The sequence below is a fragment of the Trachypithecus francoisi genome, unplaced genomic scaffold, assembly GCF_009764315.1.
Source record: "Trachypithecus francoisi isolate TF-2019V2 unplaced genomic scaffold, Tfra_2.0 Lachesis_group6, whole genome shotgun sequence".
NCBI classification, from domain to species: Eukaryota; Metazoa; Chordata; class Mammalia; order Primates; family Cercopithecidae; genus Trachypithecus; species Trachypithecus francoisi.
In genome coordinates this window covers 17550502-17567799 of record NW_022681471.1, presented here as the reverse complement: position 1 = coordinate 17567799, position 17298 = coordinate 17550502, and the positions used below count along the sequence as shown (strand labels likewise).

The 17298-nt window shown below is 39.6% G+C and overlaps 1 pseudogene; it reads right to left on the bottom strand.

The window, feature by feature from the left end:
- LOC117078443 overlaps positions 1-9799 on the bottom strand; it is a 47302-nt pseudogene extending 37503 nt beyond the window's left edge.
- Positions 9800-17298: the final 7499 nt, after the last annotated feature.

Here is a 17298-nt window from a genome sequence, read left to right as displayed (position 1 = left end):
ATCAGGATCACCTACAATTATTGTTAAAATGCAGATTCCTATGTTCCATCTCAAACTTACGGAATTGGAATCTCCTAAACATTGAGCCTCAGAATCTGCAGTCTTATCACACTGATGTTAAAGAACCCTTGCTCTAATTGTTTTTTTCCTCCATTTCGGACAGACACCTGAGTCCTCTTTGATCTTACTGTTTCCTATTTCCAGAGCAGCTTAGTGTCTCCAGGAGATGCTTGAGAGGATCTTTTATGTACCCAGGAGTTAACTGCTAGTCATTTAAGAGTAATACTCTGAAGCCATCAAGGTAATTAAAGCAACTGTATTTCACCCATGCCCTGAGGAGTGCAAGGTACTTAAGAGGAAAATGTGTGGATGTTGCCTCCAGCATGCACAGGATGGCCTTATAAGTGGATCTGAATGCCAGCATATAACCCATTCACTAACAGAAACTCTCATTTCAGCCTCAAGTGCATAGGCTTGTCAGTGGGATGGTTTTCTACATCCTAGTTCATCAGCTCCATTGAACTGTGGAGACACTTTTACTTCCAAAATAACCTTACAAACACCTGGCCCTGAAGGCACAGTTTGGAAAGGGAAATTGATTTCAGTTTTCAGGTGTAATGGCTAAAGGTTGTCAGTGTACTGTTAGGGTGCAGGATGATGACATTTTGGGGCACACCCTGGCTTCCAGGGCCATGTGCAAAGCATGCTTAATAAGATGCTGCAAATAATATTTACTATGGGAGAGGTTCCAAATTGTAGAGGTGTCCTAAAGACATTTGATGCAGTTTTGTATACTGAAAAATCATCACTCACTTTCACTTGAAGCTACTGGGCTTGAAAATGTCTAGTGGTGGTTGAATAGGAACAGGTCTGGTCTGCAGTTCCCAGTGAGACCAATGCAGAAGGCAGGTGATTTCTGCATTTCCAACTAAGGTACCCATTTCATCTCATTGAGACTGGTAGACAGTGGGTGCAGCCCATGGAGGATGAGCAGAAGCAGGGTGGGGCATCACTTACTGGGAAGTGCAAGGGGTCAGGGAACTCCCTCCCTAGCCAAGGGAAGCAGTGAGGGACAGGCTATCTGGCCCAGATCTACACTTTTCCCATGGTCTTCACAACTCACAGACCAGGAGATTCCCTTGGGTGCCTACACCACAAGGCCCCTGGGTTTCAGGCACAAAACTGGGTGACCGTTGGACCAGATACTGAGCTAGCTGCAGGAGTTTTTGTTTGTTTGTTTGTTTGTTTGTTTGTTTTCCCCCCATACCCCAGTGGCACCTGGAACCCCAGCAAGACACAACCATTCACTCCCCTGGAAAGGGGGCTAAAGCCAGAGAGCCAAGTGGTCATGCTCAGCAGATCCCACCCCCATGGAGCCCAGCAAGCTAAGATCCACTGGCTTGAAATTCTCGCTGCTAGCACAGTAGTCTGAGGTCAACCTGGAATGCTCAAGTTTGGTGGGGGGAGGGGCATCTGCCATTACTGAGGCTTGAGTAGGCAGTTTTCCCCTCACAGTGTAAACAAAGCCACTGGGAAATTCGAACTGGGCAGAGCCCACAACAGCTCAGCAAAGCCACTGTAGCCAGACTGCCTCTCTAGGTTCCTCCTCCCTGGGCAGGGCATCTCTGAAAGAAAGGCAGCAGCCCCAGTCAAGGGCTTATAGATAAAACTCCAATCTCCCTGGGACAGGGCACCTGGGAGAAGGGGTGGCTGTGGACGCAGCTTCAGCAGACTTCAGTGTTCCTGCCTGCCATCTCTGAAGTGACCAGTGAATCTCCCATCACAGCGCTCAAGCTCTGCTAAGGGACACACTGCCTCCTCAAGTGGGTCCTTGACCCCTGTGCCTGCTGACTGGGAGACACCTCCCAGCAGGGGTCAACAGACACCTCATACAGGAGAGCTCCAGCTGGCATCTGGTGGGTGCCCCTCTGGGACGAAGCTTCAGGGGCAGGAACAGGCAGCAATCTTTGCTGTTCTGAGCCTCTGCTGGGTGATAACCAGGAAACAGGGTCTGGAGTGGACTTCCAGCAAACTCCAGCAGATCTGCAGCAGAGGGGCTTGACTGTTAGAAGGAAAGCTAACAAACAGAAAGGAAAGTGTCAACATCAACAAAAAAGATGTCCATGCAAAAGCCCCATCTGAAGGTCATCAACATCAAAGACCAAAAGTAGATACATCCATGAAGGTGAGGAAAACCCAGCACAAAAAAGACTGAAAATTCCAAAAACCAGAATTCCTTTTCTCCTACAAAGGATCACAACTCCTCACCAGCAAGGGAACAAAACTGGAGAGAGAATGAGTTTGATGAATTGACAAAAGTAGGCTTCAGAAGGTGGGTAATAGTAAACTCCCCCAAGCTAAAGGAGCATGTTCTAACCCAATGCAAGAAAGCTAAGAACCTTGAAAAAGTTAGGGGAATTGCTAACTAGAATAACCAGTTCAGAGAAGAACATAAATGACCTGATGGAGCTGAAAAACACAGCACAAGAACTTAGTGAAGCATACACAAGTGTCAATAGCCAAATTCATCAAGCAGAAGAAAGGATATCAGAGATTTAAGGTCAACTTAATGAAATACAACATGCAGAGAAGATTAGAGTAAAAAGAATGAAAAACCAACAAAGCCTCCAAGAAATATGGACTATATGAAAATACCAAACCTACATTTGATTGGTGTACATGAAAGTGACTTGGAGAATAGAACCAAGTTGGAAAACACTCTTCAGGATATTATCCAGGAGAACTTCCCCAACCTAGCAAGACAGGCCAACATTCAAACTCAGGAAATACAGAGAACATCACAAAGATACTCCTCGAGAACAGCAACCCAAAGACCACATAATCGACAGATCCATCAAGGTTGAAATGAGGAAGAAATGTTAAAGCAGTGAGAGAGAAAGGTGGGTACCCACAAAGGGAAGGCATCAGCCTAAAGCCGATCTCTGCAGAAACTAAACCCTACAAACAAACCAGAAGAGAGTGGGGGCCCATATTCAACCTTGTTAAAGAAAAGAATTTTCAACCCAGAATTTCATATCCAGCCAAACTAAGCTTCATAGTGAAGGAGAAATAAAATCCTTTACAGACAAGCAAATGCTGAGAGATTTTGTCACCACCAGGCCTGCCTTACAAGAGGTCCTGAAGGAAGCACTAAATATGGAAAGGAAAAATCAGTACCAAGCACTGCAACAACATACCAAATTGTAAAGACCACTGACACTATGAAGAAACTGCATCAACTAATGGGCAAAATACCCAGCTAGCATCATAATGACACAATCAAATTCACACATAACAATATTACCCTTAAATGTAAACAGGCTAAACGACCCAATTAAAAGACACAGAATGGCAAATTGGATAGTCAAGACCCATTCGTGTGCAGTATTCAGGAGACCCATGTCACGTGCAAAGACACACATAAGCTCAAAATAAAGGGATAGAGGAAGATTTACCAAGCAAATGGAAAGCAAAAATAAGCATGGGTTACAATCCTAGTATCTGATAAAACAGACTTTAAACCAACAAAGATCAAAAAAGACAAAGAAGGGCATTCCGTAATGATAAAGGGATCAATACAACAAGAAGAGCTAACTACCCTAAATATATGTGCACACAATACAGGAGCACTTAGAATCATACAGCAAGTTCTTAGAGAACTACAAAGAGACTTAGACTCCCACAGAATAATAGTGGGAGACTTTAACACCCCACTGTCAGTATTAGATCAATCAGACAGAAAATTAACAAGGATATCTAGGACTTGAATTCAGCTCTGGACCAAGTGGACAAAATAGACATCTACCCACCCCAAATCAACAGAATATACATTCTTCTCAGCACCACATCACACGTATTTAAAATTGACAACATAATTGGAAGTAAAACACTCCTCAACACATGCAAAAGAACAGAAATCATAACAGTCTCTCAGACCACAGTGCAATCAAATTAGAACTCAGGATCAAGAAACTCACTCAAAGCTGCACAACTACATGGAAACTGAACAACCTGCTCCTGAATGACTACTGGGTAAATAACAAATTTAAAGCAGAAACAAGTTCTTTGAAACCAAAGGGAACAAAGACACAACATGCCAGAATCTCTGGGACACAGCTAAAGCAGTGTTTACAGGGGAATTTATAGCACTAAATGCCCACAGGAGAAAGCAGGAAAGATCTAAAATTGACACCCTAACATCACAATTAAAAGAACTAGAGAAGCAAGAGCAAACAAATTCAAAAACTAGCAGAAGGCAAGAAATAACTAAGATCAGAGCAGAACTGAAGGAGATAGAGACACACACACAAAAAAAACTTCAAAAAATAAATGAATCCAGGAGCTGGTTTTTTTGAAAAGATCAACAAAATAGATCTCTAGCCAGACTAATAAAGAAGAAAAGAGAGAAGAATCAAATAGACACAATAAAAAATGATAAAGGGGATATCAGCATTTGATCCCACAGAAATACAAACTACCATCAGAGAATACTATAAACACCTCTATGCAAATAAGCTAGAAAATCTAGAAGAAATGGATAAATTCCTGGACACATACACCATCCCAAGACTAAACCAGGAAGAAGTCAAATCACTGAATAGACCAATAACAAGTTCTGCAACTGAGGCAGTAATTAATAGTCTATCAACCAAAAAAAGCCCAGGACCAGATGGATTCACAGCCGAATTCTACCAGGGGTACCAAGAGGAGCTGGTACCATTCTTTCTGAAACTATTCCAAACAATAGAAATAGAGGGACTCCTCTCTAACTCATGTTATGAGACCAGCATCATCCTGATATGAAAAACCTGGCAGAGACACAACAAAAGAAGAAAATTACAGGCCAATATCCCTAATGAACATTGATGTAAAAATCCTCAATCAAATACTGGCAAAGCAAATCCAGCAGCACATCAAAAAGCTTATCCACCATGATCAAGTTGGCTTCATCCCTGGGATGCAAGGCTGGTCCAACATATACAAATCAATCAACGTAATCCATCACATAAACAGAACCAATGACAAACACCCCATGATGATCTCAATACATGCAGAAAAGGCCTTTGATAAAATTCAACACCCCTTCATGCTAAAAACTCTCAATAAACTAGGTATTGATGCAACATATCTCAAAATAATAAGAGCTATTTATGACAAACCACAGCCAATATCATACTGAATGGGCAAAAACTGGAAGCATTCCCTTTGAAAACCAGCACAAGACAAGGATGCCCTCTGTCACCACTCTTCTTCAACATAGTATTGGAAGTTCTGACCAGGGCAATAAGGCAAGATAAAGAAAGGATATTCAAATAGGAAGAGAGGGAGTCAAATTGTCTCTGTTTTCAGATAATGTGATTGTATGTTTAGAAAACCCCATCGTCTCAGCCCAAAAACTCCTTAAGCTGATAAGAAACTTCACCAAAGTATCAGGATACAAAATCAATGTGCAAAAATCACAAGCATTTCTATATACCAATAATAGAGAGCCAAATCATAAGTGAATTCTCATTCACAATTGCTACAAAGAAAATAAAATACCTAGGAATAAACTTACAAGGAAATGTGAAGCACCTCTTTAAGGAAAACTACAAATCATTGCTCAAGGAAGTAAGAGAGACACAAACAAATGGAAAAAAAATTCCATGCTCATGAATAGGAAGAATTAATATAGTGAAAATGGCCATACTGCCCAAAGTAATTTATAGATTCAATGCTATCCCCATCAAGCTACCATTGATTTTCTTCACACAATTAGAAAACACTACTTTAAATTTCATATGGAACCAAAAAAGAGCCCATATATCCAAGACAATCCTAAGCAAAAAGAACAAAGCTGCAGGCATCACGCTATCTGACTTCAAACTATACTAAAAGGCTACAGTAACCAAAACAGCATGATACTAGTACCAAAACAGATATATAGACCAACGGAACAGAACAGAGCCCTCAGAAATAACACCACACATATACCACCATCTGATCTTCGACAAACCTGACAAAAACAAGCAATGGGGAAAAAGGATTCCCTATTTAATAGATGGTGTTGGGAAAACTGGCTAGCCATATGCGGAAAACTGAAACTGAACCCCTTCCTTATACCTTATACAAAAATTAACTCAAGATGGATTGAAAACATAAATGTAAGACCTAAAACCATAAAAACCCTAGAAGAAAATCTCGGCAATACCATTCAGGACATAAGCATAGGCAGAGACTTCATGACTAAAACACCAAAGCAATGGCCACAAAAGCCAAAATTGACAAATGGGATCTTATTAAACTAAAGAGCTTCTGCACAGCAGAAGAAACTGTCATCAGAGTGAAGAGGCAACCTACAGAATGGGAGAAAATTTTTGCAATCTATCCATCTGACAAAGGGCTAATATCCAGAATCTACAAAACTTACACAGATTTAAAAGAAAAACGCCCATCAAAAAGTGGGCAAAGGATATGAACAGACACTTTTCAAAAGAAGACACTTTTCAAAAGAAGACATTTATGCGGCCAAAAAACATGAAAAAAAGCTCATCATCACTGGTCATTAGAGAAATGTAAATCAAAACCACAATGAGATACCCTCTCATGCCAGTTAGAATGGCAATCATTAAAAGTCAGGAACAACAGATGCTGAGAAAATATAGAGAAATAGAACACTTTTACCTGTTTGGTGGGAGTGTAAATTAGTTCAGCCATTGTAGAAGACAGTGTGGCGATTCCTCAAGGATCTGGAACTAGAAATACCATTTGACCCAGCAATCCTATTCTGGGTATATGCCCAAATGATTATAAATCATTCTACTATAAAGACACGTGCACACATATGTGCACGTGTTTCTATTTCTCTCTCTCTTTTTTTTAATTATACTTTAAGTTCTAGGGTACATGTGCATAACGTGAAGGTTTGTTACATATGTATACTTGTGCCATGTTGATGTGCTGCACCCATCAACCCGTCAGCACCCATCAATTCGTCATTTAATCAGGTATAACTCCCATGCAATCCCTCCCTCCTCCCCCCTCCCCATGATAGGCCCCGATGTGTGATGTTCCCCTTCCCGAGTCCAAGTGATCTCATTGTTCAGTTCCCACCTATGAGTGAGAACATGCGGTGTTTGGTTTTCTGTTCTTGTGATAGTTTGCTAAGAATGATAGTTTCCAGCTGCGATTCCTCAAGGATCTAGAACTAGATGTGCCATATGACCCAGCCATCCCACTACTGGGTATATACCCAAAGGATTATAAATCATGCTGCTATAAAGACACATGCACACATATGTTTATTGCGGCACTATCACAATAGCAAAGACTTGGAATCAACCCAAATGTCCATCTGTGACAGACTGGATTAAGAAAATGTGGCACATATACACCATGGAATATTATGCAGCCATAAAAAAGGATGAGTTTGCATCCTTGTAGGGACATGGTGTTTCTATTTCTCTATATTTTCACCAGCATCTGTTGTTTCCTGACTTTTTAATGATTGCCATTCTAACTGGCATGAGAGGGTATCTCATTGTGGTTTTGATTTACATTTCTCTATGACCTGATGATGAGCTTTTTTCATATGTTTGTTGGCCGCATAAATGTCTTCTTTTGAAAAGTGTCTGTTCATATCCTTTGCCCACTTTTTGATGGGCTTTTTTCTTTTAAATCTGTGTAAGTTCTTGTAGATTCTGGATATTAGCCCTTTGTCAGATGGATAGATTGCAAAAATTTTCTCCCATTCTGTAGGTATGTTTATTGCAAAGACTTGGAACCAACCCAAATGCCCATCAGTGACAGTCTGGATAAAGAAAATGTGGTGCATATACACCGTGGAATACTATGCAGCCACAAAAAAGGATGAGTTCATGTCCTTTGTGGGGACATGGATGAAGCTGGAGACCATCATTCTCAGTAAACTAGCACAGGAACAGAAAACCAAACACTGCCTGTTCTCACTCGTAAGTGGGAGTTCAACATTGAGAACACATGGACACAGGGAGGAGAACATCACACACCATGGTCTGTCAGAGGGTGGCGGGGGGGGCCAAGGGGAGGGATAGCATTAGGAGAAATACTAAATGTAGATGACTGGTTGATGGGTGCAGCAAAGCACCATGGATGGCACGTGTATACCTATGTAACAAGCCTGCACATTCTGCACATGTACCCTAGAACTTAAAGTATAATATATATAAAAAAAGAAAATATCTAGTGGTGGATACACAGACAGAAATCCAAACATTAAGTTAGAACAACCCCAAAACAGTTGACTCAAGAAATCCCTTTATCTCAGGTGACTGTATTATGCATAGTTCAAACGGAGATAATTTGGGGAGTGAAAGGGGGCACTGTTAATCAAGTCAAGACAGTAGACATAAATTGGTATGTAAGCAAACCTTATTTCCATGCCATTTAATCTTAACTAGCACCCTCTACCATATAGTCTCCTTTGCTATTGCAGGGAACTGTACCAGTCAGTATTTCGGGATGCAGAAACCACATAGATTTGAGAATAGATGACTAGAAAGTCAGCTTTCCCACCCTTTTTCAAGGACGAGACAGCTTTTTCTGTGTTTTTAATCAAATGTGAATATTTGGAATATATATGATGCCAGGTGACTGGATGACACATGTACCATGGCAGCAGTCAGTTCTTTAGCTGATGACAGCCAAGTATAAGGTTATACATATATATATATATAATATATGTATATAGTATATAATTATATAGTGTATATATAAAATATATATAGTATATAATATATATAGTTTATATATATTTTATATATGTATATAATTATATACTATATATAAATATTGTATATAATTATATACTATATATAATATATTGTATATAATTATATACTATATATAATATATTATATATTGTATATACTATATTTATAAAGTATATATATTTATATAGTATATATAATGTATTTATATGGTATATATTTATATAGTATATAATTATACTATATATACTTATATATAAATAATAAATATTTATATAGTATTTATTGATATAGTATATAATTATATACTATATATATATATATATATATCTTACTCTGAGACAATCTGCTAAGCAATTCCATTACCAAAAAAATAAGCTTAGAATGCATGTGGGCCACTTTAGCCTCAAGTTTTGCCTCAGGATTTGGAAGATTTAAAGCCAAATTAATCTCAGGGAGACTCCTTAAGCTTCAATTATTTTCCTATTTTATTTCAGACACATTCACACATGCTCTCCCAAGCACAAGAGCTCACACCTACATGGACATAGACATGCAAATGCACAAAAACTGTTTAACATCTAGTGGCCAACTTACCTGATGGGGCTATCAGGACCTAGTGACAAGATTGTGTGCCCAGTGTCAGATCTATAGCATAGGGGAATATCCTCCTGTACCTCTCTGCTGCAGTCTACCAGCTGCTTGGGAGAAAAATCTGTATTCCTGGAGGAATTGAGGGAGGCATCTGATATGAACCATCTTCCTAATTCAATCCTTTCCTTGTTCTCCATTGCCTTTTCAACTTTCTTCCCTGCAGATCTGATCTTAACTTTCACCAGCTGACTTAATAATTCTCCAGCAAATGAGTACCTCTCACAAAAAGATGTAGCTTCAGTGGTTACTGTATGCAAATTGAGGGTTAGTGACCCCTCATAGAGCCACAATGCCACACTGTAAAAATCTATAGCTCCTGTGCTTTGACATACATAGATCCCTTGAGGACTCTTCGGCCTCCGTGTCACCAAGCTATGTGAAGGTTGCCCAATATTTAGCTGCCTTTTGTGGAGAGTCATTTTCAGAAGTTGATAGTGAACTTTCAAGAGTTGATGTGCATAGGTATTTAAAATTGATTTCCTGTCTGCACTATTGGCCTCCAGGGCTTAGGCTGCTCCGAAGACATGAACTAAGATTTTGCAGATGTTTTGTAACTCCTAATTACCCCTTTTTTTCCCATGGCTCTCTCTAGAGAGTAGCCTAAGGTTGCTAGGTGACCGGGTTATTGCTTTGTCTTTTCTTTACAATCCAAAGGCCAGTCAGCATTATTCTTTACTCTCCTGGTAGGCTCTGGAAAACTCAAAAGTTATGTCATAGGACCATAATATATTGGAGACTGAATACATTAAAGAGGTCATCTACCCCCTTATTCTGTAGGTGAGATCCCCTGAAGTTGGCACACTTCTCCTCATAGGCTCAAGTTTGGTGATGGAACTGAGCCAAATAACAAATAGTATAGGAAAAAGGTTCAAGCTAAATTAATCTCAGGAATATCTTATCTCCTTTAACTCCTTTTTTCTATTAATCACTGTAGTACTTCTCTTTATTTTTGCCATCTCTCCCACAACCAGCCACAGGCCCCATATTCAATGCCACACTTTCCTGTTCGGATTTTGATCAGACAGTGGCTTCCTCTTGCTTGCTTCTATTATCCACAGCCACAATTGGAAGTTTCATAGCCCTTCTCTTTCCCAAATTAGATCAAACAAAGAGTCCTACTTGTATTTCTCTAAAAATTCATACCAGTATCTGCGGAAGTAGAAAGCATAGGCACTCTCTGAGTCACAAGGGGCCTAAAAGGTTAGGCTCTACCAAGGACAGAGAAACACTAGTTTCAATGCATCTCAAATTCACACTGATATGAAAAGACTACTACTCAGTTCTTTATTTTTCCCAACAAGAAATCACCCTCCCTCAGTACTCAGAGTACTTTCTTTGAGTTCTGTTTAGCAGAAATCTCATTATACATTATACCACTATACCTGTCTTTCTCCTCCATTGGATTGTTGGGTCCTTGAAGGGAGGTCAATTACCTAGTTATCTCTAGGTCTCTAACCCTGCCAATATTGTCTGATACACAGAGGTATCCAAAAGAGTTTGTTGAAATTAAATGTAAGACATTATTCAAATGGCCTGTCTATTGCAGACCAGCATAATGCTAGATACTACAATGACTTCAAAACAGCATATGTCCTTGATTTTGAATTCATTCTTCAATTATAAAATATATTGAATGCCTGCAATGTTCCAGGCATTAACGAAGTAGCAGGGATTTTTTTATGATTTTGATGTGGAGCCACATAACACATGTCATATAGATGCTACATCATATTCTGGACCTAGAAAATTTTATTTTGTTGTTGGTTTACCACCTACTTTATACTTGCATAGCAAGGTCAATTCAAATGATTAAAACTCCAAGTGCAAACCTGTGATTCTTCCCTCTAACTCTACCATTTTCTAGAACCTCCAACATTCCCTTACAGCCCTGCTCTGGTATCTCCCCTATCTTCCACCACACAATAGTAGAGGACTCATCTACCCATTTTGGGTGGAAAACATGGAATGAAAAAGGCTTTCTGGAAAGAGATATCAGTAAGAACAAAGATATAATAGTGTATGGAAAGGGTTCACCAAGTTTATTTTGAATTGATATTAACTGGTAGGAAAACAAATTCCTGAAATCCCTCTACATCTCCAGAGAGTTTGATTATGGAAGGGGAAGAGGAAGATTTAAAAAAAAAAAAAAATCATCACAAATCTCTTCTACTCCCTGGGCCAAGTTTTAGTTTACCATCTCAATGCTTTTTTCCATACTCTTTCCTGACAATAGGCTGTCCATTTCCTTTCCCTCTCCCTAACAAGGCAAGATGCACTGATGGAAGCACAGTGCAATTCTCGTCTTTTTCCAAAAGCTCTTTATGACTGAAGCTGGAAGATTGTGTGCCCTTCTCTTGTTCTGAACTCTGATCTAAAGCACTGAGCAGCCCTACCAGCATCTGGAGATGAGTCTTCTTAGCAGCTAATGTTAGACAGTGAGAACTATAGGTTAAGGAAAATCCTTTCTTTAAGTTTTGCACACCACATTGCACAGTGTCCTGCATATAGTATGCACTCAGTAAATGTTTGTTAAATTGATTTGGCTAAGATAGCAGACTGATTTTAACCAATACATTATTGTTGGTTGCAATGGGGAGTTTTGAGTCCTGAGTAAATGTGCAATTATAATGAAAATTCAACATGGTAAAAAGGGAATGAATAAAAGCAGACTCTCTTACAGACTTTCTGGCTTGAATCAGGGCCTGAAGTTTATGACGGATTTAAAACCTTTTTATGAAAGGCTTTTTGGCAAGGAGAAATCACCCATCTCTGTAGTAGCAATTTTCCCATTTTCCCTGTTCGAGTTGTTAAAGCCAAAAAGCCATGCCAAGTATGTAGGGGTATGTGTGTTTGTATGTGTGTGTGCACATATGCTTGCCTTTCCATATTGAAAGCACTGCTAAAGAAAGTGCACTCTTTATCTTGTACTGTAATTTCCTGCATCTTTAACAAAATTTACACCCAGAAGCTCATATCTTGCATTTTAATATTTTGTTTGATATGAACTTTGAGGATGAGAGAAGTTGCTTTGTCCTTTCTGAAATTTTATATTTGTTCTTCTTTTTTGGAGGTGTGGATGTTTATTCAAGAAAAGGAAAGGATCATGGAAAAGAAAGGATTCTGGATCAGAGTTTCCAGTTGCTGTGGGGAAATATATAGTGCTGCTTTTAATTTTTCACTTATGGCCAGAAACTAGAACACATTTTATATCATTCTGTTTCTGAATCATGATCTCCTTTGAAGCTTAAGAGTTGTTTTTAGAACTAAGGGTGTGTTTTATTCACCAATGTGAGTTTCTAGACATCTTTGTTTTGGTTCAGGTAAGTGTCTGTGTTCATAAAGAAACCCTTTACCTAACCCTGATGGTATGGGACAAGTGAAACATGTTTTTGCTTTTTTGTAATGCAGAATATGAATCTGGACTCAGAGAAGAGACTTTCCAGCCTCTCAAAAATCCCTACAGAGGCTGGGCGCGGTGGCTCACGCCTGTAATCCCAACACTTTGGGAGGCCGAGGCGGGCGGATCACAAGGTCAGGAGATCGAGACCACGGTGAAACCCCGTCTCTACTAAAAAAATACAAAAAATTAGCCAGGTGCGGTGGCGGGCACCTGTAGTCCCAGCTACTCAGGAGGCTGAGGCAAGAGAATGGCGTAAACCCGGGAGGCGGAGCTTGCAGTGAGCCGAGATCGCGCCACTGCACTCCAGCCTGGGCGACAGAGTGAGACTCCGTCTCACCAAAAAAAAAAAAAAAAAAAAAAAAAAAAAAAATCCCTACAGAAACAAAGTTGCATTGCATGTTGATGTTTTCTATATCCATTAAACGTATGTGATAGGATTTATCCTAAAGACCTCATAATACCTATTTCACACAAGACTGAAATTGTGAGTTATGTTCTATTTTACAGCATATACCCAAGGCCAAAATGATTCAGTTTCCCATTTCAATGAATCTATAGATTATATTGAACCTGTGTGAGGACAACTGTATTGAACTTGGCACTTTTGCGGGAGAAACATTGTAAAAACATCCATACCTTTGTATCTGCCTCAAGCCAAATTCACCCTTAGGCTGGGTTGTCTCCCCAGTAGCAGATCTTGATAGTATGATTTGAGTGCAGATGGTTTATGTACGTAGTGATATTAGGACACACATATAGAAGAATAGGAACTTGAGACAGGAAAGAGAAGGAGGTCAATACAGAAACCATCTAGAGGACTGAGAGAAAACCCTCAGGTGAAGGATTGCAGAGGCTTGTAGTAATACACCATTTATGGGTACCAGATACATTCTGAGAGGATTTGGGTGGGGAGCTGACCCTTTCTGTTAAAAAGTTATATACCAACTGTTTGGGAATCAATAGTTAAACGTGTCCAACATTTTAAAAGCAACCTAAGCACCAAATTGTGCTTGCTATTTAGGGATTTTTAGTTCAGGTCTGCTGTCTAGAAGCTGTGAGAGAGCATATGGAGCCTCTATTTCTCCATCCGTAAAATGGTGGTGATCATGTTTACCTCATGGGCACTTGCCAAGATTAAATCAGACAGTATTACTGTGCTACTATTTATGTCTTACATACTGAAGGTATAAGTGCTATGAAGATAGGCTAGAGATCTATGTGGACCAGGAAGGTTGAGAAATTTTATTAGACAAGGCAAGATTTGACTTAAGCCTTGGAGAATGAGTAAAATCTACATGGCTTAACAGTTAACCCTGTCCTCCAGGATGCAATGGGACTTGGAAACCTATTTGATGGCTAGGAAAAACACCATATGTACAAAGACTCAGTACTTAGTTTCTCCAAAGGTGAAATGGAGCAAAATATTCAGGGGTATGTTTACTGACCAATGATTTTTTTTTTCTGTCATTAAAGTAGTTTTTGTGGTAGTACTGCTCTTCTTCGGTATCTGGTTTCCCTCTTTTGAGCACATGGAAAGAGGGTGCTTTCATTCTCCTTGACGTTAGGCATCACCGCGTGACTTTCTTTAGGCAATGAAATGTAAGCAGACATGATATGTGTCACTTTAGCATAATTGTATTTAGTTGCTGGCACTTGACTCTCCAACTCTCTTTTCCACTGCTAACAAGATTGTGGAATCAAGTGTTAATATGGAAGTCCAATCATAAGCCATCACATGACAACAGATGCCCTAGAGAGTCACCTGGATCTATTGTGGATTTTGCATGAATGAAATATAAATAAACCATTGTTGTTAGAAGCTACTAAGAGTTGGTAGTTATTTGTTATTGCAGCATTGCCTAGATTATCCTATTATAAACACCAAAGGAATACTGTTTCTACCCCAATAGAAATCACTTTCAGCCAAAGAACCTGAGGTATTTCTTTCAGCTTTACTGGTTTACACATTTAATCCCTCAATGCCATAAATTGCAAATGGCCAACAAAAGTCATCTTCTTAATATGCCAATTGTATCCTGCATTTAAATAAATACTTTGCTGAGCTGTGTGCATCTGATTCTGAAGTGAGGTAGAAGGATATATTTCTCTGAATTCATTCCTACTATACCTGGCACATAGTAGGCATTCAAGAAATATCTGCTCAACTCAGAAGCTATAAATAAGTCCCAAATTTAAGGAATCTGGCTATACCAGATTAGGTTAATCCTTAGAAGAATTACATTAACAATAAAATTTGTAACACTGCAGTAGTGACATCAGCAAGATTGTGGAAGTCCTAATCCTTGTCTTCCTACAGAAACATCAACAGAATAATGATATTTGGGCCAAAATAACTTAATGAAGACTCGTAAATCCAGTTAACATGTTGTAGCACCTCAGATGAATGCAAAACTGATTTAAAAAAAAAAAAAACACCACTTTTAAATGGGAAAGAACAATAATTTCACTTTGTCTGTGTCAGTCCCTCCCCTAAGCTGGCATACAACACAGCATTGAAAGAGATCCATTTCATCCATTTCTCCCTTGGGATAAAGAGTGAGTGAAGCATGCATCTGACATTCCCACACTTTCATAGCACTGTCTGAAAGATCTACTGTCTCACCTCACCCAGACTGCTGAGGCAACCAGCATAGTAAGAATGCCTGCAGGCAGCTAAGAATAAAGAAAAAGGTCAGGGGTTTTCAGAAGTTTACACAGTATTTCAGGACTGAGAGAAAGTGTACAACTCTGAGAGTTCTCCTTCGCAAGGAAGGAAGAAAATTGGAACTTCATCCCACCTCCTAGCATTGCAGTCCACTCCTCTACGGCAAAGGGACAGATGACTTTCAGCAGCCAGCATGGCACTGCAGAATTGAACAAAAGTACACAATCCTGAGACTTTTTTTCAGGGAGAAGGGAGAGAAGTATAACTTGCACCACGACTATCAGCATTCCAGTAACTCCACTAGGGAAAAGGAGCAGGTAGCTCTCAACAGCCTGTGAGGCCGTGTGAGACTGAGAAAAGGTGCACAACCCTGAGACTTCCCCTTCAGGAGGAATGGAGAGAAGTGGAGCTTGCATTCAGCACCCTGACATTTCAGTGCACTGCCCTAGAGAAATGGGGTGAAAGGTATATCATGGCCTGCATGGCTGTGTGTGACTGAGAGGAATTAAAAAAAAAAAAAAAAGCCAAATCTGAGACCTTTACCCCCAGAGGGAAGCAGAGAAATACAATGGGCACAACCACAAAAAATGTTTGAGAGGCTCCCAGAATCTTTTGCTGGGCTGATTACTGAAGGTATTTCTGTGCTGAAACCAATTCATAAAGACTTGTTTTATGCAATTCTTCAAATGCTCAGACACCAATGCAAAGGTACAAGGAACATGAAGAATCAAAGAACTATCCTACCATAAAAGGAACAAAAGATTTCTAGTAACTTACCCCAAATAAATGGACACCTATGAATTTCTTGACAAAGAATGCAAAATAATCATCTTAAGTGGGCTATATATATAAAAAAAGACAACTGGACTGGGTGTGGTGGCTTACACCTGTAATCCAAGCACTTTGGGAGGCCGAGGTGGGGGAATCATGAGATCAGGAGATCGAGACCATCCTGGCTAACACAGTGAAACCCCATCTCTACTAAAAATGCGAAAAAATTAGCCAGGCGTGGTGGCACATGCCTGTAGTCCCAGCTACTCAGGAGGCTGAAGCAGGAGAATGGCATGAACCTGGGAGGTGGAGCTTGCAGTGAGCCGACATCACACCACTGCACTCCAGCCTGCACGACAGAGTGAGACTCCATCTCAAAAAAAAAACAAAAAACAAAAAACAAACAAACAAAAAAACACAACTGGACAAAATCGATAAAATGATACACAAACAACATGAAAATATCAAGAAAGAGATAAAATCATAAAAAGAACCAAGAGAAATTTTGGATATGAAGAATATGATAAATTGAATAATTCAATAGAACTTCAACAGTAGTCTTGATCAAGCAGAAGAATCAGCAAATTTGAAAACAAGTCATTTGAAATTATCTAGGCAGAGAAGCAAAATGAAAAAAGAGAATAAAAAAGATTGAAAAACATCTGTGGGACTATTAGGACCCAATCAAGTGAACCAGCATACACATCATGGGAATCTCAGAAGGAGAAGAGATAAAGGTTTATAAAGGTTATTTAAAGAAATAACGGCTGATAACTTCTCAAACCTGGAAGAAAATGGACATCCAGATTCATGAAACACAAAGGCCCAAATAAGAATCTAAAGAAGTCCTCACTGAGACGTAGTATAATGAAAATTTCAAAGTCAATTACAAAGAGTTTTGAAAACTGGGCAGGGCACAGTGGCTCACGCCTGTAATCCCAGCACTTTGGAAGGCTGAGGCGGGTGGATCACGAGGTCAGGAGTTCAAGACCAGCCTGTCCAAGATGGTGGAACCGTGTCTCTACTAAAAATACAAAAAAAGTAGCCAGGCGTGGTGGCAGGCGCCTGTAATCCTAGCTACT